This window comes from Periplaneta americana, chromosome 1 (assembly GCF_040183065.1).
Source record: "Periplaneta americana isolate PAMFEO1 chromosome 1, P.americana_PAMFEO1_priV1, whole genome shotgun sequence".
NCBI classification, from domain to species: Eukaryota; Metazoa; Arthropoda; class Insecta; order Blattodea; family Blattidae; genus Periplaneta; species Periplaneta americana.
Genome location: NC_091117.1, coordinates 18,914,702 through 18,937,256, shown reverse-complemented (window position 1 = coordinate 18,937,256; position 22,555 = coordinate 18,914,702). Strand labels below are relative to the sequence as shown.

Below are 22,555 nucleotides of genomic sequence, written 5' to 3'. Positions count from 1 at the left end.
ATAATAATAATCAGGGATACAGAACTGGCGAGAGAGGGATGGAAAGCATGGGGAAACCATTGGTTCCCCGTCCACAGTCCACCGGCGTTGAATGACGTCATTGTGACCCGTGTACGCAATCACGTAACACAAACACTGAATACAAATCCCCTCCTCGTCAATGACGTGGAGGTGGAAGAAAGGGATGAGTGATGTATTCCGATGAGTGACGTAACGCCACAATTGGCGCCCACTTCCGCAAGCCTGATGTGATGGATACCGCAATACCAGAGCCGTCTATATAGAAAGCCGGAGCCTTGGGTTGGCAACACTAGGCCTATATTATACAACTGTTAAGCGGAGGCCTACGATACAAAAGCACGTGTTCGTGTTAATGTCGTTGTAAATTAATGTTATAGACTAATATAAGCGTGCTAAAATACAAAAATATTTTGGTATAATGAAAAAAAAGTTTAAATGTGGCAAAAAGAGCCTACTTAGTTTGAAAAAATTATACTAGATACTTAACAATCACATTTGAATATCAGTTGCTGGTAGTTGTCCAAATTCTCCATCACAAATATGCATACCGATTATTTCTGAACAACACCTTATAGTCTTATACTGTGAAAACGATCTTTCCGTAACACAGGAAGTCAAACATGCATACTAGGGCTTATTTAAAGAGAGGAATGCCACAAACACATACATAGTCAATCATCATACAAGCACACCCTCCAGTACTTGAGAAACTTTACACTTTTTTTTTATATCCTCTGTTTCTCCCGAACTCATTCTGAAATTTGTCCAAAGATGTTTTTAAATTTATCTACAGATGTATTGCTGAAAACGCGAGCTTAAATTTGATTTCATTTTCGGCACTTTTAGAGTCTAATAAACACATCTTATCGAACTACCGACTATGCCGGAGAATTGTCACTATTCTAAGGTTAATACAACCAATTAAGGTTCACTAATAGATAAGCTCAGCTCTTCCTTCCTGCAATACAATAACACACCACGCACCTTGTGACTCGACACTCGATAACGGAGAATTACCACAAGATGTTATTGAATTATTCCCTGGGGCATTGTTTCACTTTGATTGGATGGAAGACAGATCTAAGCTTTGTTTATACCTGAGCTCTTATCGGTTGGATGTTTCAAACTAAGCCGAATGAGCATTCCTAGAAATTATAGTATTAATATTTTGCAAGATCTGGCTTTCTTGTTCATGTTTTTATAATTTATTCTGTAATAGCGTTGATAATCCTCTGATTGAGGTTCTGGCTGATATGTACATCTATTATCAGGCAGTACACCTCACTTGACGATATGTTCGTGTGCATCTATAGTCTGATTAGTGTAATATTAACGTATAAAAAAGGTCTCGCAAGCAGGGAGTACCGACGGAAGGAATGCAAATCAAACAGTGCGATAAGGAAGAGCGGGCGACAGGAAAGGTCACGAGATAGCTTGAATGATATTCAAGAGTACAGTCGAAAGAGAATTGACATCGATGGATTCAGTCTTGCGTTGTGATAGTTACATTACGACTTTAGTTTGTTCCTTTGCATGTGAATACGTGTCTTGTATCGCACTGTATTATTATTTCATTCGTAAACATATGTTGCGCGTTTAATTAGCTTCGAATTTTTCTCTTGCTACGTTCTTTATTTCCACAGCGATGTCCTCATTTGTTCATCTTCTTGGAAGAGACAGTACTTCCATCGGCCCGCACCTCTCGCTCCCTTGGCGTGTCTACATACACACGACAAAACAGACAGCAACGCCACCATTGCTTTTCGGTAATCGTTCCTTGCTCGAGCTATAGCTAGTTGGCAATGTATGCAATAGCGTGGGAAATGAACTGGCAATCCTACCCCATTATCTCCTGGCCTAGTCGCCTCAAAAGTGGTGCCTTCTTGGTATCACTTTTGAAGTTCAGACCTGTCTTCGGACAGTTAACTAAACAACAATAACATTGATAATATGCTGCCTGGCAGTTCTCAGAACTTGTGGCATTGTTACGGAAGTACAGCCAAATGTATTGGACAAACAACAAAAATGGATCACGCATACACGACACAGCGCGCAGAAATTCTTCTAAAAAGATAATGTACGTGTAATTGATATCATTCATTTACTTTTAAAATATTTAAAAGTTATTAAAAATAATGGAGATAATTATTACAGTTGTCTGAACACTATTTATTGATAAAATAAATAAAATAAATAAAATTGGTTAGAAACCATACATGTTTCGGGGGCTGTGCTTCCCCATCATCAGTGGTTGTACCACGACTACGGTATAGATGTTCTACCGCGTGTCGTATCTTAAAGAGGACTAAAAAAATTTAACGCAGATAAAAAAACTCGAAGTTTATATGTTTAGCCTTTAATAGATTTCCTGAAAATACGTATTTATATAATGTAGGAATATGTGTTTTTATGTGGAATAAAATCCAGTATTTACGCTTGGAACTTCAGATTCTGAATAATTTATGCGTTTATAATAAATTTCCAGGAAATATGTATTTACATAATTTTTTGTGAAAATATATTTTTGTGTGAAATAAAATTCTGTTTTTACGCTTGGAGCTTCACATTCGGAATTTTTAATTCTGTTAATTTTTGCATTTTATCACGTGCAAGGAAAATATTTAATTACATAGGAATCCGCTCCCTATTTATGACATCGGAACCAGTGGCGTAGCCAGACTAATTATTTCGGGTGGACCAGATAAGCAGGGTTTAGAAGGTACCTGACCCATCTCCTGACAATGCTGTTGTCGTCAACTCTCTTGAAACTCATTCTCGGAAGTCTTATTTAATAACACGCAAAATTATGACAAACAATCATGCAAGGCATACCTATACAAACGCTTCATAAGGTGAACTGGAGCTGTCGAGATTTCCTAGCAACGAATCTATCGATCGCTGATGATGGGTCCTTCAACAAATCCCAACTTTTCTCCCTCTCAATGGATATAATTGCTAGATTATAATGCTTGTGCTTGACATGATTATCGAATTTTTCGTTTCAGAGCTTTGAAAAGTTGTATATCATTGCCTTAATGAAGGAAGAATATTTACTAATATCCATTTTTGGAGACTGAGGTGTTTCCGATAATGAATTTGCAAGAGCAAGAATATCGTCTAAACATACCAAATAAAATAATGTGTCAAATTTTTCTAGCTGATGTGACAATTCAGTAGCCTTCACAGCTTCTTTCTTTTTATCGCTGCCAGACAATTTTTAGGCCCAACCCAACACAGTTAAATTGCCTCTTGAAGAAATAAACGCATTTTTTACTTTTTACCTTAATGCTATCGACTGTAATTGAAGCGTCGGCTGGAACAACGTTATAAGTTACATTTGGTAAAATTTACAGGATCTGCAAAAATGTGTACACGTACAACGTTGTTCTTATGGAGTAGCAAACTTTTGAGTGGACAAATTTCACGTACTGCATTGATGGACAGTTACAAGCCATAGAGTATAAGCAAGGTAACATGACATAGAACATTATTACACGGAAACACGCCGAATGAAAATTTTGTAACTTACAACGTTGTTCCAGCCGACGCTTCAATTATTGCTCTGGATCCATGGTTTAGTTTTACTGTTGAATATTTTCCATAAAAAACGCAAAAATTCGCATATTTTTTGTGTGGAACTGGGCCACTGTTCGGAACAGTGTGACGTCAAGAACATCATTATGAATGAAAAATTCCGACGGATTTAACGATGAATAAAAACGAAACTGGTCTTTTGGAATGGAAGTAAAAATCTATCCAGTGGAAAAAAAAAAGAGAACGAAAATTTTTGTGGCCTTGTGTACAAAGTACGACGAACTAAACCTTGAGGATATTCGAAAACAGCAAGAGGAAGAGACAAGTTTAGGATTATCGGAATAGAAACTTATCCGAGCTCGAAGAAGCGAAGGGCTTGAGAGAGGGAGGGAGCCGCATGATTGCGATAACTGGCGACTTGGTGAGAGTCAGTGCGATACGAGACGTCGCGTCGGACGGCAGAGCGATGCAAGCGCGGTGTGAGCCCAGAGCGGGAGCTGTGCGGTAACAGTGGGAGCGAGCCAGCCACTTACTGCAGCGAGCGACTCCACGGAGTGGTGGGTGAGTGGCGAGATTGCTTTACTTGTGTTGTGTTTGTGGACGCGGAGTGTGCCAGTGGACAAGCTGAGTTCAGCGATGAATTATTCCTGAGGTGGCCTGGAGGGACGGACTCCTGAACGAGGGAAATTAATACCCCCTCCGGAGTTATTTACAGTGAATACGATCGAGTAGTCCTTTAACTTACTATGCCTAAAAGTTGTTTATTTTTATGATCTCTTGATTTTTACGGATTTTCTGACTCACGGGTTTCTGTAGACGAAAATGAAGTTCATTGAACTATTACTGTGTATATTTTCTGACTACAACGCTACGGTTTTTGTGGTCAAGGTAGAGCATTCACCCGCCAGTGTAATGAATATTGCACACTTTTATCATTGTCAATGTGACACTATAAAGCAATTTCAACACTTTTATCACAGCCACAAAACATTTAAATTCTTTATGCTCGACCATGCCGAAATGTAGTAATTATACACCTGGTAGCAGTCCTTTAATGCATGTCATTAAAGTACACCTACTCATTAAAGTACAGGTCTTCAGCCAATGACAAGTCAGCTTTGTACCGTTATATCGATTATTCTCGGTTATGCAATCCACAGACAATTAGCGAAAAGTCACGGAGGCTGGAAATCCAATACTGTCGCAGAAGGTTATGTTCTGTTACTATAATAATTAGCGTTAATTGTAAATAATATTCAAATGAATTCAATTTGTTATCTCGTTTTTCAATTCTAAATCATTTTCCAGGTTATATCAGACTAATGTTCATTCTTATTCTGTGCCAAGGTCAATGACATTCGGCGTCGGGAAAAATCAACACTTTCGCGTCTGTGCACATCTCACAATTCATGTCAGTTCGCACATAACCATAAAAAGACCTAATTTTCAATACTTTCAAGTTAGAAATATGGTCGAACATAAAAAGTCGTATGAAACTTGCCTATAATGGTAATTAAGACGCTCGTATGAAAATTATGAAACTCGCTTGCGCTCGTTTCATAAACAATCATACTTGCGTCTTAATTACTACCATTATAGGCTCGTTGCATAATGTACTATATTGCACTATATATATAGAATTATTACTACATTAACCCATTTATTATTTCACAAAACATACACTGAAGGAACTAAATACAATTATGAAAATCGCCATGGTTTCTCTCCGCCATCGCTATCAACTTTCATTAGGTAGCATCCGACACGGCACGTAGCAAGGATAGCAGATACATGCAAACGAAATGATACTAAACGTGAGGAATGTTATTACAGGTGTGTAGTAATATGTGACAGGTTAGGTTAGGTTAGATTAGGTGTGTATTATGTGTTAGGTTAGGTGTGTATTATTACTATGTTGGCGACACTGAAACCCCCTCAATTCTTTTCCTCATATTACGTCACATTCACGAAATATGGCAGTGTTCTTCATTCACGCACGACGATTTTGATATAATAGGTATGGATTGAAGGTTTGCCGGCCCGGATGGCTCAAGCGGTAGGGGCACATCATGTCCCTATCGCTTGGTCCGAAGGGTTGTGGGTTCGAGTCCCGCCTCGGGCATGGGTGTTGTGTTTGTATTAGTGTAAGTAAAACAAAGGAAACAAATGAAAAACGAACACAGAAAACAAAATAGAAAAAAAAAGCGGGTTGGGTGAGCATACAGCTCTCCCAGTGATCACATCCTATTTTCAGTACCCTATACTATAAATCCAGAGTATTTCAGCAATTTTATTATATCCATGCGCGATAGATATCTGTAATTTGTAAACTGCCTCTTCACAGCTGTTTTGCACTGCAGAGCTGGCAGTAGTATTCCGTGAGCAAGAGCCGCTCTCCGTTGCTCCATGTAGCGTTCAGTTGCCCGGCTCTGTATAGCCATAGTCAATGCTCTACAGCAGAGATGTCCAAAAGGTAATTCGCGAATCACTGTGTAGTCACTATGCAACCTGCAATGTAACCCCCTCCATTCGCCCTCCTCCCCCGTAAGGCACCCTGACTGCCATAGCGTGTGCTTGATACAGTAAACAAGGCAGTGGCGGGCGTACCGGATTTATAATGAATGTCTCTGTCCAAGCCTTCGACCTCCAAATTTAATGTAGAGTGGGAACTAGAGTTTCTTTGAATTTTGAATTCATTTTAATAAAGCTGTAAAATAAGTCGAATTATAATGAAGAAATAATATAATTTCAGTTTTGTTTCCGTATTGACAAAACTGAAATTATATTATTTCTTCATTATAGAGTTTCTTTGCTTTGAAGATGGTGATAATATAAAATGTCTTATATGTTCCAAGATAATTTCCGACATGTTTCGAGGGAATGTAAAACGTCATTTGTTGCATGGAATTCTCAATATGCTGAGATGAAAGGTATTATTGATTATTATAAATATTATTATATTAGCGTTATTGAATATTATATTATTATTATTATTATTATTATTATTATTATTATTATTATTATTATTATGCATATTCCTTCATTATTCCAGGAGTAGATCGGGCAAAAGAACTGAGTAACCTGTTAAATAAGCATGCTCTGCATATTGACGTTCCTACACCTGACATGACAGAAAAAAATTTGTTAGTTAAAGTGTGTTATGGGAGATAGCCAAATCTCTCAAATCATTTCAGGAAGGCGAGTTTGTAAAAACATGCATGATTAGAGTCGCAGAAATTTTGTGCCCCAAAGATTGCAACACTTTCACAATTTACACCTTTCTCGACAAACTGTTGCACGAAGAATTAAAATATCTTACATATCTAGGCAGATTGATGCTACAATTCATAACGTTTTACATTTTTCTCTTGCTTGTGATGAAAGCAATGATTTGATAGGTACGGCTCAGTTATCTGTATTTATACGAGGTGTTGAAGAATATTTATTAGACCGGATTCCTTTAAAAAGTAACACCACTGGAGAAGAAATATTCAATGACCTTTGCTCGTGCGTACATAAACATAATTATTTACAGTAGTCAAAGCTAGTGTCCATAGCAACTGATGGATCCCGTTCCATTATTGCCGAGAAAAAGGGTTTAATTGGCAGACTAAAAGTACAGTAAGTAAGATTTTGAATCAAGTTAAAGTACACAAACTTCCCCGATGATGTCTAGCGTACAATAAACCACCACTGTTCTATTAACTCACCTGTCGCTACCTACATCTTCAACCCTCCCAACCAAGGTCATGAGCTTATGCAAGTAGCGTCTTGCAAGTGATTCGGCGCAGACGATCCTAATGTTACCTTCCCAAAGGAGAATTTCAGAACACAATACTACTCATGAATAAGGAGAAAAAATAACAGTTTATACAGAGTGATTAAAAAGGATTGGCCATACAGCTTCATACATACAAAATACTATACCGGTACCTCAAAATTTTGCATCATTTTTAGAAGCCTCCAGAGAATTTGGCGGGGTATAGGTAAATTCAGAAAAATTATCCGAAATAAAACTGACAATAAAGTTACTTACTTACTTGTGACATTTAAGGAACCCGGAGGTTCATTGCCGCCCTTACATAAGCCCGCCATCGGTTCCTATCCTGAGCAAGATTAATCCAGTCTCTACAATCATATCCCACCTCACTCAAATCCGTTTTAATATTATTCTTGCATCTACGTCTCGGCCTCCCAACTAACACTCTATATCCAGCTAGTTCTTTTGCTACTAATGTTACCCTCCTGTTCTACATAGACTTGTAACATTCCGAGTACTAAATCTCATAACCTTATTCCTTTGTTGCCGTGAGAAAGAATCAGTCCCAATCCGAGGCTTATTTTGGAGTTTCATAACAAGCTTTTTTTTTTTACGGTGGTGGGTTGTTAGTTCTTCGCCCAACCCTCAAGCTGGAGGACCCCCTTATCGGCTGTCCGCGACTACTTATTCAATAATTTGCAGCTACCCTCCATATTTGGAGGCCGTCTCCTCTATCCGCAACCTGAGGACGCGCCATGCCGTGGTGATAGGGACCCATAATACTTACATAAACAATAATAAGTACATTATGCAACGAGCCTATAATGATAGTAATTAAGAAGCGAGTATGGATGTTTATGAAACGAGCGCAAGCGAGTTTCATAATTTTCATACGAGCTTCTTAATTACCATTATAGGCGAGTTTCATACGACTTTTTATGCTCGACCAAATTTCTAACTTGAAATTACCGGTATTCAGATGTATATATTTTATTTGTATCTGACAAGATCGGAAGTGACCTTGTCCTAGGTCGTGAATTGTGAGATGTGCGCAGACGCGAAAGTGTTGATTTTTTCCGAGGAACAATAATGTCATTGACCTTGATATAATCTCGTTAAACTTGATAATATTATAATATTATAACCTTCATTATTGAATTCGACATTGAAAAACGAGATGACAAATTGAATTTATTTGAATATTATTTACAATTAACGTTAATTATTATAGTAACAGAACATAACCTTCTGCGACAGTATTGGATTTCCAGCCTCCGTGACTTTTCGCTAATTCTCTTTCGATTGCACATCCGAGAATAATCGATACTTGCGGTTTTATAACGGTACAAAGCTGACTTGTCATTGGCTGAACACATGTAAGCTGAGTTATCATTGGCTGAAGACCTGTACTTTAATGAGTAGGTGTACTTTAATGACATGCATTAAAGGACTGCTACCAGGTGTATAATTAGTACATTTCGGCATGGTCGAGCATAAAGTATTATTTTTAATAAGTTATTTTCCCTTTCCGTACTCCATAGGTATACAAGTTGTAGGACCTACTATAATAAACTTATACTCATATTCTGTAACACCAATTCTAAAACCTATTCGAAATTATTAACGTGGATTGAAATTGAAGGACCCATGTGCAATAAAAAGAGACATGAACTAAATCATTGCCTATTATTATCTAAAAATGACCTTCCTTTCGTATCCCTACTTTACCTCCCCTTTTAGTCTGTCTTAACAATAGGGGAGAACGATTCATTTGAACGTACAGCTACTAGACATCTCACAATTGGTCATGGAAGTAAAAATACTACAACAATAAAGGAACAAATGACAACTTTAACTATCAACACATGAACTTCTTCCCCATGATCGTGAGGACGCTTGATCTAATACGTAGTTTAGGGCTCGAAACTGACTGGAGCGCACCGGTTCGTGAATTATTTCAGGAACCTTTCCGTTCCGTTTCGTAAGAAAGGGCTGTTATCCGTTCCAGATAGGTTTAATTTGATATTATATTTCAATAAATTTTTCCGTTAAATGTGAATTGAACTGTTGCAATTACGCCATATGTAATAAATTCTCCTTACCAAATATAAGGAACATCCAACTCTTTAATCGAAAACAGTCTGTTCTGAAGCAGCAGAAGTTCATTCTCAGTTCCAGATAACTGCAGCCCGTCTGTAGAGTGGATTGCTCCATCGCGATATAATATCATGTCAGATATGAAGTAACTGTTTATTTTCTTTAATCTAATCATTCTTCATATCATACTTTAATTTACGAAGGAAATGCTATTGAAATTTAAAGGAATTTTCTGGAAAACACTGATAGGAGGAGTTAACTGGGACATGAAAGCATCATTATTCTTTTTCTTCTTCCCCTGATTAATCTTACTCTCGTCTTCTTTTTTTTCTGGTTATTTCAGGGGGGATATACTGAACTAAGAAATGTATTTTTATATATATATATATATATATATATATATATATATATATATATATATAGAGAGAGAGAGAGAGAGAGAGAGAGAGAGAGAGAGGCAGAGTGTAAGGCTATCGAATGCCTTTATACAGGGTGTTTCAAAAATACGGGGCATAATTTCAGGTATGTATTTCCCACATGTAGACAATCAAAATAGTTCATTACAACATGTGTTCGGAAATGCTTTATTTCCGAGTTATGGCCTTCACAACATTGAAATTCACTGGAACGTTTTTCTTTCCACAGGTCGTTGCCGTCAAAGGAGACATTAAGAGGGCACTCTGACAGTTCATTCCGAGGCGAAGGTTACATTCAGTGTTGTGTAGGCGTTAGACTGTGCGACATGTATTCAAATCAAGAGCTGGCAGAGATACACTTCATGTACAGTAAGGCGGACGGCAATGCTGCGCTGGCTCGTCGTTTGTACCAGGAGAGGTACCCACAGCGACAATGTCCAGATCGGAAGACATTTGTACGTCTCCATTACCGTCTGTGCGAGTATGGAAAATTTAACTCTCCTGGTTTGGGAAGGAGACGACCAAGATCTACAACTCCAGAAGTACAGGAGGAGATTCTGGAGGCTGTGAACATGACTCCTTCTATCAGCACACGAAGGGTAGCGTTGCAAGTCAATGTTCCTCATACGACTGTCTGGAGACTGTTGAAAGAGTATCAATTGTATCCTTATCATTTGCAACGTGTACAGGCCCTGTCACCAGCAGATTACCCTGCACGAGTTAGGTTCTGTCAATGAGACATCGATATGAGATCTGTATTCAAGCAGGAGGTGGACATTTTGAATATCTTCTGTAATGACAACGACCTGCGGAAAGAAAAAGTTCCGGTGAATTTCAATGTTGTGAAGGCCATAACTCGGAAATGAAGCATTTCCGGACACATGTTATAATGAACTATTTTGATTGTCTACATGTGGGAAATACATACCTGAAATTATGCCCCGTATTTTTTAAACACCCTGTATTGTGGAGTAGTAGTGGGCAATATTGGAAACGTTAAGATACTTGGTATCCATTTCCGCATCTATTTTCAAGAACCAAAATGTCATAATTGTCTTATTTTATTTACCTGGTTTAAGAGATAATAATAGCCGCTAAGGCAGGAATGTCAAAGCGCCTGTATTATTTGCTCATACTACAAGGAATACAAGTCCAACAAAGTTCACTCGTTAGTAAGATAAAGTACAAACATCGCTCTTAAGGAAATTTTGTGCGAGTTCTTGAGAGCACGCAGTGCAGACGCTTTTGACATCCCTGGCTTAAGGGAAACTCCGTTACAGAAATGACAATGCATAACTAGCTTACTTATTAACGAGAAAAATTCGTTCCGGCACCGGGAAACGAACCCAAGACCCTCAGCTTGGCGCGTTGAGTGCTCTTTCCATCTGAGCTATGCTAGAATTCGATTCACAGCGCCGGTCGAACTCTCCTCCTTTGAAATATAGCTCAATTTGTTACATAAAAGGATGGAAGTGTTTACCTATACTGAACTAATGTGCCCAGAGCAAGTTTATAATTTCAATAAGATTCATTTGTCTCACAACACTGTGAAGAAAAGGAGAGGTAATACTATCAACATAATTGAAAATGACATAGAAAGAAAAATTTCTCAGTTCATAGCATATTTTCTGACGCTGGACGAATCTATATATATATATATAGACTATATATAATTTGAACTGGTAATGAAAATTACGAGAAAACGGCTGAACAAATTTTAATGAGTGACCCGTCATTTTGAAACTTGATATCCAAGGATTTTCAGAAAAATAGTAACTTTCAGTGAAGCGTTAGTTTTCTACATAATTTTCCTATTTTCCAAAATCCATCTTTCGTCAGTTTTGAGAACTAATTGCATTTCAGAATAAAACAAAACACACACTACAATAAACAATAGCTATTAGGTACCCTACACGAAGGCATGATTGCTGACATATTTAGATTTCAAATTCAATTTGTTATTAAAAACTTCAAGACTTACTAAAAAATAGTTTACAGGTCTGATTCTGCGGTGTGTAATTTTATGAGTACAGTGTGTATTGGATATTAAAATCTACAAAACTTGAGATATAACTACAAAACTTACGTAAGATAATATCGTTATTAAAAATGAAATATTTTTAAAGTTATTAATCAACTGGAATTGGGTTTTTTTCATATACAGTACTTAATGGCGGTGTGGTGTAAATATTTATATGCGTCATTCTCTTCTGTATGGCTCGAGAGAGCGCAAAAATTACAGTTCCTAAGGAAAGACCAAAAGGTATTACTTACTGATAAAATAAGAGACCTACAAAATTTTGTAGTCTCCCGATCATTTCAGCAAGATTTCTTAGCAGGATAAAATGATTTTACCCTCTACATTTCAAGTTCTCCCTGCTGCAGCTATACCAAGATGCTATGTCTATTGTTCGAAAGCATAACAAACCTGACTTTTTTTAACTTTCGCCTACAATCCACAATGACCTGCAATAGCTATTGTTTTACTCCCACTTGAAACACCCACTGATCGTTCTGACATTGTTACTTGCGTTTTCGCATTGAAACTCAAAAACTGAAGTTGGGTAGGTTCAAGAAAAAGTATTTGGCATAAAAAAAACATATTTGGCATAAAAAAAACATTCAGAAGGAGTATGTTTCATTATTATGGAAGCAAATAACTTCCAAAATGTTTGAAAATTAATCTGAAAAAAAAATATATTTCAACGTCTAATGGACTTAGTTTGCAGCATTTGCTGCACAAGCCACTAGTATACAGATATAAATGACTGGCCCAGTTAGTTCCGGTCACAGTCCACCTCTGCACCGTCATTCACTGCATTATCTGAGGAGATATCCACTCTCTCTGAAAGAGTGATGTGCGGGTTGCAGTTCTATTACGTCACCATGCCGTGGGGTTTGGCAACCACTGGTCTACCGTGTCAACGTTTGGTAGCCTTCGCTTGCAAAAGAATAACACAATCGCCTCAGGTAACGTGGACCATTGCAACGGGGTGGCAGGAAATAAGGTCCTATTAGGTGTGATCTTGTACAATTCCACCCCACATCCTTATTGAGAATAGAACCAAGGCCAAACCCCCAGTCTTTACACCAGTCGGCAATCGGGGAATGATATGAAATCCATAATCTGAATAATTTTGTGGGAAAAATTGTTCCAGGGCCGGGTATGAAACCCGGGACCTTTGGCTAAGCGCGACAACGCTCTACCGACTGAGAAACTTAGGAACTGTATCAGACACCTGTTCAATAATTATTCTCCTTACATCCACATACGTCAAGTGGGTTGACAACGTCAGACCCGGGTTCGATTCCCGGACGGGGCAAGTTACCTGGTTGAGGTTTTTTCCGGGGTTTTCCCTCAACCCAATATGAGCAAATGCTGGGTAACTTTCGGTGTTGGACCCCGGACTCATTTCACCGGCATTATCACCATCACATTCAGACGCTAAATAACCTAGATGTTGATAAAGCGTCGTAAAATAACCTACTAAAAAAAAAAGAACGTTAGAGCCCAGCATTGAGTGCACACTTTCTGTGTGACTTAAATTTGTGATTTTCTGTTTTTTTTATTTTAGTAGGTTATTTTACGACGCTTTATCAACATCTAAGGTTATTTAGCGTCTGAATGAGATGAAGGTGATAATGCTGGTGAAATGAGTCCGGGGTCCAGCACCGAGAGTTACCCAGCATTTGCTCATGTTGGGTTGAGGGAAAACCCCGGAAAAACTTCAACCAGGTAACTTGCCCCGGCCGGGAATCGAACCCGGGCCACCTGGTTTCGCGGCCAGACGCGCTGACCGTTAGTCCACAGGTGTGGACGGTTTTGTGTTAACGAACAGTAAAGGTATATTATACAGGGACATAATTTTATTTTTACTAACATTTTTAATATTAACTTGCCTATACCTCTGGATCAACGCCGTTTGCTACTCCCTTCCACGACTGGAGTTCGATGATACTTGCGTAATATACAAACAAATCACTTTACTAGGTATAGGAGGGAAGAAAAGTAGTTCATCCCTTTACGTAAACTAGGAAATATTGCGCTTTTGAGTTTGATAATTTTCATTAGGTTTTTGTTGAATCAAAATACAGTACAGTATTAACAATGAGTGTTTTTGCTCACGAACTGAGCTGTCCATGCGGACGTATTCATTATGCAGTGTATATTATACTGTCTACAGCACATTAGCGTACAATATAGAGAATGAAGTTAAATTGAAAAATAATCATAATGTGGATATTTAAACACATTTTTGAAAATGGTGGCCGTTCATTTCGATACAGGCTTCAGTTCTAATGTGCATATCATCGCACTATAGACTATTGTACCTAATCCCAATTACCAGTTTCGTTCTTCGTACTAGTAACTCATGTTGAAATAATTCTGTACCTACTCTATAAAAGAGTACCTTACGTACTGTAAGTTCAGTCTTCACTTCTGCCCGATCCGAAAAGATAAAATTACTCAGACATACTATCTACTGTCTGTCCAAGAGGTTATGCCGTAGGGTAGTAGAAAGGGAGGAAATCACGTGACAGTTAATTACTTAACGAGGCCCTTTTATTTAAGTTATTTTAAACAGTTGTATAATATTACGTAGACATCCAATTCCTAACAGAAATTAATGCTTTCAAAAAGAGCTAAGACAGCCCAGCCACTAGCTGGCGAATAAAAGCTGGTGGGGGGGGGGGGGAACCGGGATACGACGTAGGCAAATGGACGACAGTACCTGTGCCAAAATGATTCAATATTGAAAGCTCTTTCGTCACTGGAAAACGCGAATATATTTTTAGAACGTATTGTTTTCTGTGACCGTGAGCCTACTATGACTGTATATGCGGTCTTGGATCTGTGTGGAGGACGGTTGAACTTCATTAGTAGAAGGGGTGGGAGTGAAGTAGCCTACATTAAAAAACTCAGGTACAATAAAAATTGAAGTAAAAATAAAATGACGTCCCTGTACAAATTTGGTTAAATCTGGGAAAAGTTGTTCCCTTGAAGTTATTCCCCTGGACAATTTTTCCCTTGAAATAATTATTCCCCTGCGCAATTTTTCCCTTGAAATTATACCAGATTCGTATAATACACGTTTACTGTTCGTTAACAGAAAACCACAAATTTAAATCACACAGAAAGTGTGCACTCAATGCTGAAGTGAAGTTTCTTAATTTTTCACCATTATTTCACCATAGTATCCCCTTAATTCGACTACTGTCGTAGGGCTCGTAGATAAAAACCTTGTATCAATGCTACACGTTCCTGAAGTGTTTTTAACACTCGTCACAAAAAAAAAAAGACACCACTTTACGGGCCGTGCTGAGAATCTTTCCACTCGTACAAAAAATTATACTTCACACACAAGTTATATAAGTGGGATAAGTGTATTATTATCTCTCGAGTGTGTTTTTAAAGAATCAGTTACTAGGCTTTAGCCCAGTCCTTTAAATTAGATGGCAGTGGTAATAATGCACATCTCACTACGGGCATACATTATTTCACGAAAATTATTGGAAGAATAGTAAAAGAGAGGGCAAACGAAATTTCAAGACAAGATATTTTTAGTAATATGAAAGACCTAGGATCACTAAAATACTACAGGGAGGTGAAGCAGTTTTGGGAACAGGAAGAATATATTAGACTAAATTCGAGGGAAGAGAGAACGGGAATGGCATGGTGGAGATTAGGTATCTGGTGACTCAAGAATAGGAGAGGGAACGTAGAGAAGGATAAATGTCCCTTGTGTGGACTAGCTGAAGACGCAATGCATATTGCGCTAAAGTGTCAGGCAACGAATGATTTGAGAAACAGTTGGGTAGATAAAAAATTTCTACAAATAAACGCTATAGTAGCTTATAAAAAAATGAATGGTCACCTAAACGCCAGCAATCTGCATAAATTAGGAAAATTTCTGTGTAGAGTTAAAATTAGATGGGAAGAGAAAGTCAAAGCTCTAACGGAGATGGAATTATAAATGTGGAGTAGTTACATGATAAACTACGAAGAATAGTCAATGAAGTAACAGAATAATTCTTAAGAGAGTAGGAGTTTTAAATAAAAGAGGTAGACTTATTAGTTGATTATTATTATTACTTTTATCATTATTAGTATTATTTTTATTATTAGTAGTATTATTATTGTAATCAGAGGAAACTTATAAGTTCAAATGTATTAATTTTCTGTTATATTTGTATAGAGAGTGATGGCGGATTAAGAACTGGAGTACATCTAATCCGCCATGACGTGAACAATGATTGATGAAATAAATAAATAAATAAATAAATAAATACATTATTTATCCACGATCACTTGATAATGTTAATTTTTTTTAAATATCAATTTATAATAATTATTTTTTAAATAAGAGTAGGCCTGTCATCATTCATTGCAGGCTAGGCTTTGGTATTAATAGATCATAGTATTTAAAAATAGGCTTAAGGACTTCACTAATAGAAGGTAGTACATTATGCACACTATTTAAAGGGTGTAATTGATGTGTTGTTATTTAAGTGTTGTATCGGTGAAGAGGTGTGTTGTGTCAGTGAAGTGTGTTTGTGTTAGTGAAGTTTTTTAGTTTATGGTGGTATAGGCAAGTATTTGAACAGTGAAATGTTTTTGAAGTGTTAGTGAAACCAGGATAGTATCAGTGTAATGGGTCGCAATTCCAGTGCAATGAGTGAGTTAACAGCGAAATAAGTGTAGTGCCGAAAGGTACTTGTGCATGTAAGAACATATCACACTCATGAGTGTTAGTTCGAATTTAGGGTTTTAAGATACAAATTAGATTTTCTTTAAATGATATTTTAAGTGATCGTGCTTCATTTAATTTAGGATGCTCCTTGTTAAAATGATTATACTGTTATTATTATTATTATTATTATTATTAATTAATTAATTAATTAATTGTATTTATTATTAATTGCATTCATTAGTTACCACTGCCACCGGGTATTTACCCATTTGCAGTGTGAATAAATACATACATACATACATATACACACATACATACATACATACATACACACACATACATACATACATACATACATACATACATACATACATACATACATACAGTACGTACATACATACGGTCCACACCTGTGGAGTAATGGTTAGCGCGTCTGGCCGCGAAAACAGGTGGTCCGGGTTCTATTCCCGGTTGGGGCAAGTTACCTGGTTGAGGTTTATTTCGGGGTTTTCCCTCAACTCAATATGAGCAAATGCTGGGTAACTTTCGGTGCTGGACCCCGGACTCATTACGCCGGCATTATCACCGTCATATCATTCAGACGCTAAATAACCTAAGATGTTGATAAAGCGTCGTAAAATAACCTACTAAAATAAAAATAAAATAAAATACATACATACATAGTACATATTATTCCGTTAGGATTGCCCACCTTCTTCATTGCTAATGTTACTTGATATTAGGCTATATTTCCCTGGACTAACGAACTCGTTACCCTTGAACCAAAATACAGAATAATGCAGATGTTAGTATTCATGCGGATTTTTCTGGAGTGCACCAGTCTCTTTCTAACACTTATATCTAACTAAATCTAACGTAAACCTAATGACAAGACAAACTCCCGTATCATACATGCTAAGGAACAATTTCTAACTAAGAAAAAATCTCTTTGTAAATCGGAAATCGAACTCGAGACCTTCTGGCCGGCAACCACTGTTGCTAATCAGTAGACCAAAAAGTGTAGTTTTTGAGGTAAGGCTCCCTGTGAAGCAGACTTGAATAATTTCAAAGGAAAAATTGTTCTGGGGCCGGGTATCGAGCCCGGGACTTCTGGTTGAACGTACCAGCGCTCTACCAACTGAGCTACCCAGGAACTCCACCCGACACCGTCTCAATTTCTCCCTTTATATTCACACAACTCGAGTGGAGTGACAAGACGCCAGAGACCCACATCGAGTGCACACAAACTCTGTGTGACTTGGAATTGTGGTTTTCTGTTAACGTACCTACAGTGACGTAGGCAATTGTTCATGCTAATTAAATTATTCGACCTTCCAGTAAGAATCGATTAATATATTTATTGAAAACTATTGCAATTATTATGTATGATACAACTATTAAAATTATAATGATAATTATTAGGGCATGATCATGGAAATAGATTAATTGTTCTATAATAGGTGATGCTCTATCTTGTAAATTTATATTAGCAAGTCTATGTTCAACCAGAATTCCCAGGATCGATATCCGGCCCCGGAACAATTTTTCCCTCGAAATTATTCAAGTAGACCAAAACGTTCGCTAAATGAAATTAAAGAACACAATTCACATCAATTATAAATATTCTAATAAAGTTTTATTTTAGCAGTAAGAGATGCTTTGTTATGTCTTTGTCACTCATTTAACCCCAAATGTCTTTCACGACCTCTGGCGAGTGTGGGTAATTTATAGAGGGTTATGGGCTGAGTTTTCCTTAGGTGCCTTGTACTGCGTACGCCGGCTAATCTCAAGTCCTGAGATGACGATAGGATCACAAAAGACAAGTACAAAACAGTAATTATTATTAGACTCGCCTAGTTCTTGGTGTATGTACTGTGGGACAGCTATTGTTTATCTATGAATGATTCTCATGTAGCTAATTAAATCTGCCCGACAAGGGTAAAGTTTGCAGCTAATTTTCCACGTGTCAAAGTTCTTAATCGTACTACCGTGTGTAATCTTCACAAGACTATAAACATGGAGGGGGTGATTGATATACACTGAGAGGGAAAAAATTCTCTCACTTTAAGATTTCTGCCTCCGTGGTCTGTTGGTGTCAGCATGCTGGCTTCCGGATCGGGAGGTCCCGGGTTCAATTCCCGGGCTCGGGTATCGGTGAATTTTTCTTGAAGAAGAATTCCCTGGGTGTCTAGAGTCTGGAAATTTGTATGAATGTGAGTGTGAGTGTGAGTGTGCCGGGTTAATATTAATTAACCAATCTTCACATAATATATAAAAATACATCAGGAGTGTCGCTGGGCTGTAAGCTGAACACACATTTCAGCGTCACATTGTTGACAAGTAACTCCATCTGTTAGCACAAACATAAAGCATCTAATAGATGCTATAGAGTTACCAACAAATTGGAAATGTATGGTGATGACACTGTCATCTTCAGCCGAAAAATAAACATATTATCTGCATATAGAGCTGTACAGAAACATCTTCAGTTAATAGATAAGTAGGCAAAAGTCTGGAAGATTAAAATAAACAACATGAAATCAAACGCTATTATCTTTACTAAATGTCGACCAGTGCCACCACCACAGCTAATGCTCCATAAATTTAGAATGGCATATGTACAGAAAACTAAATATTTGGGCATTCTGCTTCACCCACGTCTAAATTGGAAAGATCATATATTAAGAAATAAATATACAGCATTGAATCGCCTGAAACAACTTATACCACTTCTATTAAGTGTAAATTTATCCTTGAAATGTAAAATGACATTATACAAAGTGTACATGCGCAGCCAAATGACATATGCAGCTCCTGCGTGGGGGTTTGCTCCCCTGCAGGTTGTTCAAAATAAGGCATTACGAATTATCGGTGGATATGATTTTTACACAACTCAAGTTCAAATGCATGATGACCTTGAAATATCAACTATACCTGAATATATCAAAATAGTTTCGAAAACCTTTTACCATACTGCCAAGGAAAATGAAAACAAATATATCTCAAATCTTGGAAATTATAATGCTGCAATGCACCACAAACACAGGACTCCAAAACATATTTTAATGTAAAATAGTACAGCAGTAACTTATATTTGAGTTGCTGTGCATGATGAATTGACTATAATATTCTGGAAAAAGAAGAATTGTCAAGGCTTACATGAAGCCAGAACAATCATAATACCACAAATGAAGAAGGTCGTCGTCGTTACCAACAACGGGGGGGGGGACTTTAAAATTGAGAGAATTTTGATGTAGCTATGAGTGATGCGTCTTTTTAACTTTCTACCTAGTGGTTGAATGTGAAATTCCTTTATCTGCACTTCCTTTAACAAATTAGGGGTCAAAATCCATTTTTTGCTATTTCCGCTCAAAACGCATCAGTTTTATTATCATAATCTCTTCCATGTTTTCCATTGTAGTATTACTTTTCTTCTGTTTTTTATTTATTTTTTTTCTGCCTTCTCAATCAAAGTTATTTTGCCGCTAGATGGCAGGCAGTGCCCACCGCTATTAACATTATCAGTATATGAAGAGTCCACTGCAAGAATGATGGATGTCACTTTCTTGTCGAAAATGAACCAAGACTGTCAATGCATAGCTTAAGACATATAGAATGTACATACATAGTTATATGTTACGTTGTTATTAGGAATAGGAAATAATAGAAGGTAGGAGTAGAGGGAAAGAAGGAATATTTAATAAACGCAGAAATATAGGAAGTGTGGTGAACGAACATGAAAGACATAGTGGGTGAACATTAAATGATGAAGAGGTGTCGGTCATTAACATCTGGTATTGTGCAAGTTGTAAATATTATATGGAAGGGACTGCTGGCCCGAATGCTATAATGTGAAGGGCCAGCAGGACCAAAAGTTGAGTGAGAATAAACCATACCATACAGAGTTATATGGCATTAACACTGATAGTCATTGTCCAGTAATGATCGGAAAATCACAGTTAAGCTTTGAGCGCTAAGCATTTCAAACTTTCAATTGCTTCTCCTGAAAAATGTATTCCAAATGACATCCATCATTCTTGCAGTGGACTCTTTTTTTTTTTTTTCGTGATGTTGATTTGTACATAAGTTTCAGCCTTATATATAAATAAGGCTTTTACTTTAAAGTAATATAAGAAGATATTAAAATTATTTTTCGTTCCAACTTAGTTATCCTTTTCTTGAAGGCATTTAATTAATCAAATTTCGCTTCAGGTAGCCAGAGCTCGAATGAGAGGGTTAGGATGATACAGCAACTTTCGAGAAAAGTTATTTGAAATTCTTTTGATGAAATCATAAAATGATTCAATCTCTAACATCTCTTGCAGCTGTGCATTTGATGTGGTGTAGTCAGCACCAGTGACTTTTAAGCAGACTGATCGTTGGATTGCATGTAGTCTTCTGATGATTCTTGGATGAGCGGAATTCCAAACTTCACAACCATATGTCATCACTGGTCTTATGACCGATGTATAAAGCCTTACTTTGAGGTGAAGGTTAAGATACGGAGATCTAATCAGTGGGTATAAGTGAATAAATCTGGCCAGAGCTTTGTTTCTTGCATATTCTACATGTTCACTGTAGCGCAGACGTTTGTCGAGAATCACTCCTAGATATTTAACTTCATTCTTGTAGTCAATGTTTTCTGAGAAGAGACGGAGGCAATCTGTTTTTTTAGGTTTCTTATGGGTGAATATGATAGCTTGTGTTTTTTTCAATATTTACTTTTACTCTCCAATTGCAGTGGACTCTTCATATGCAATGTCATTACCTGCCACCTAGTGACTCTTCGCGCATAAACATTGATTGGGCAGGCAGTATAAGCAACCATAGGATATGATCCAGCAGGCAGTGATTTTTTTTTGTGAGGAACGTTTTGATTTTGTCATTTCAACATTAAATTAGTTATGAATGCCGCTGGTGCCGAAGTTACCCAAGACTATAATAATACCTCGTGTAGATTGCTTTTAAGTAAAGCTGTGTGTTTTATTTGTAATGTAATTACAGTTAATGGTAATGATAAGTGATTGTCCAAGAAATTCTTTTCCAACTACCTTGCGGGCCGCGTGACAAGTCAGTGACGTAAATACGGACAGTAGAAGTGTAGCTTGCCGATAAGGTTCTAAATCTGGCTCACTATATTTACACACAAAACCATTTTAAATTATTCAATAGTTTTCTCGTATCTGCAAACGGTAATTATGCCTCACGCGTGTATTCATTCTACTCACAGTTGACTAAGAAATAGTGGCCGTCTTCATGAGCCAGCGCTCTGTCGGCTAAGCTACCAAGGCGAGTTAGCAAATATGATTTGAATCTCGTACTACTACTAACTACAGCATATAGCAACAGAGCCTGAACTGACTTAAACAAATGAAAAAAAAAGATAGTTTCATTCATTTAGTGTTCTGTCCAAGGGCAGGTCTTTCAATGCAAACCCAGCTTTCTCCAATCTTTCCTATTTTCTGCCTTCCTCTTTGTTTCCTCATATGATCCATATATCTTAATGTCGTCTATCATCTGATATCTTCTTCTACCCCGAACTCTTCTCCCGTTCACCATTCCTTCCAATACATCCTTCAGTAGGCAGTTTCTTCTCAGCCAGTGACCTAACCAATTCCTTTTTCTCTCTTTGATCAGTTGCAGCATTATTCTTTCTTCACCCACTCTTTCCAACACAGCTTCGTTTCTTATTCTTTCTGCCCATTTCACACACTCCAGTCTTCTCCATGTAGTTCCACATTTCAAATGCTTCTATTCGCTTCTCTTCACTTCGTCGTAATGTCCATGTTTCTGCCCCATACGATGCTACACTCCACACAAAGCACTTCACTAGTTTTTTCTTAGTTCTTTTTTTATAGGTTCGCAGAAGATGCTCCTTTTTCTATTAAAAGCTTCCTTTGCCATTGCTGTCCTCCTTTTGACTTCTTGGCTGCAGCTCATGTTACTGCTTATAATTATAATACACCCCAAGTATTTGAAGCTGTTCATTTGCTCTACTGCCTCATTTAGAATTCGCAAGTTTATCTTCTTTACTT

At 37.4% G+C, this 22,555-nt stretch overlaps 1 protein-coding gene across 2 annotated transcripts in view; it reads left to right on the top strand.

The window, feature by feature from the left end:
* Positions 1-3,965: 3,965 nt before the first annotated feature.
* LOC138710788 (adenylate cyclase type 2-like) overlaps positions 3,966-22,555 on the top strand; it is a 207,162-nt gene continuing 188,572 nt past the window's right edge. Inside the window, exon 1 of one of the 2 annotated variants that reach the window (XM_069841938.1) lies at positions 3,966-4,116. The gene's annotated coding sequence lies outside the window, so the exon portion shown is untranslated. The remainder of the gene's footprint in view (positions 4,117-22,555) is intronic. The other variant, XM_069842018.1, reaches the window with a different exon arrangement.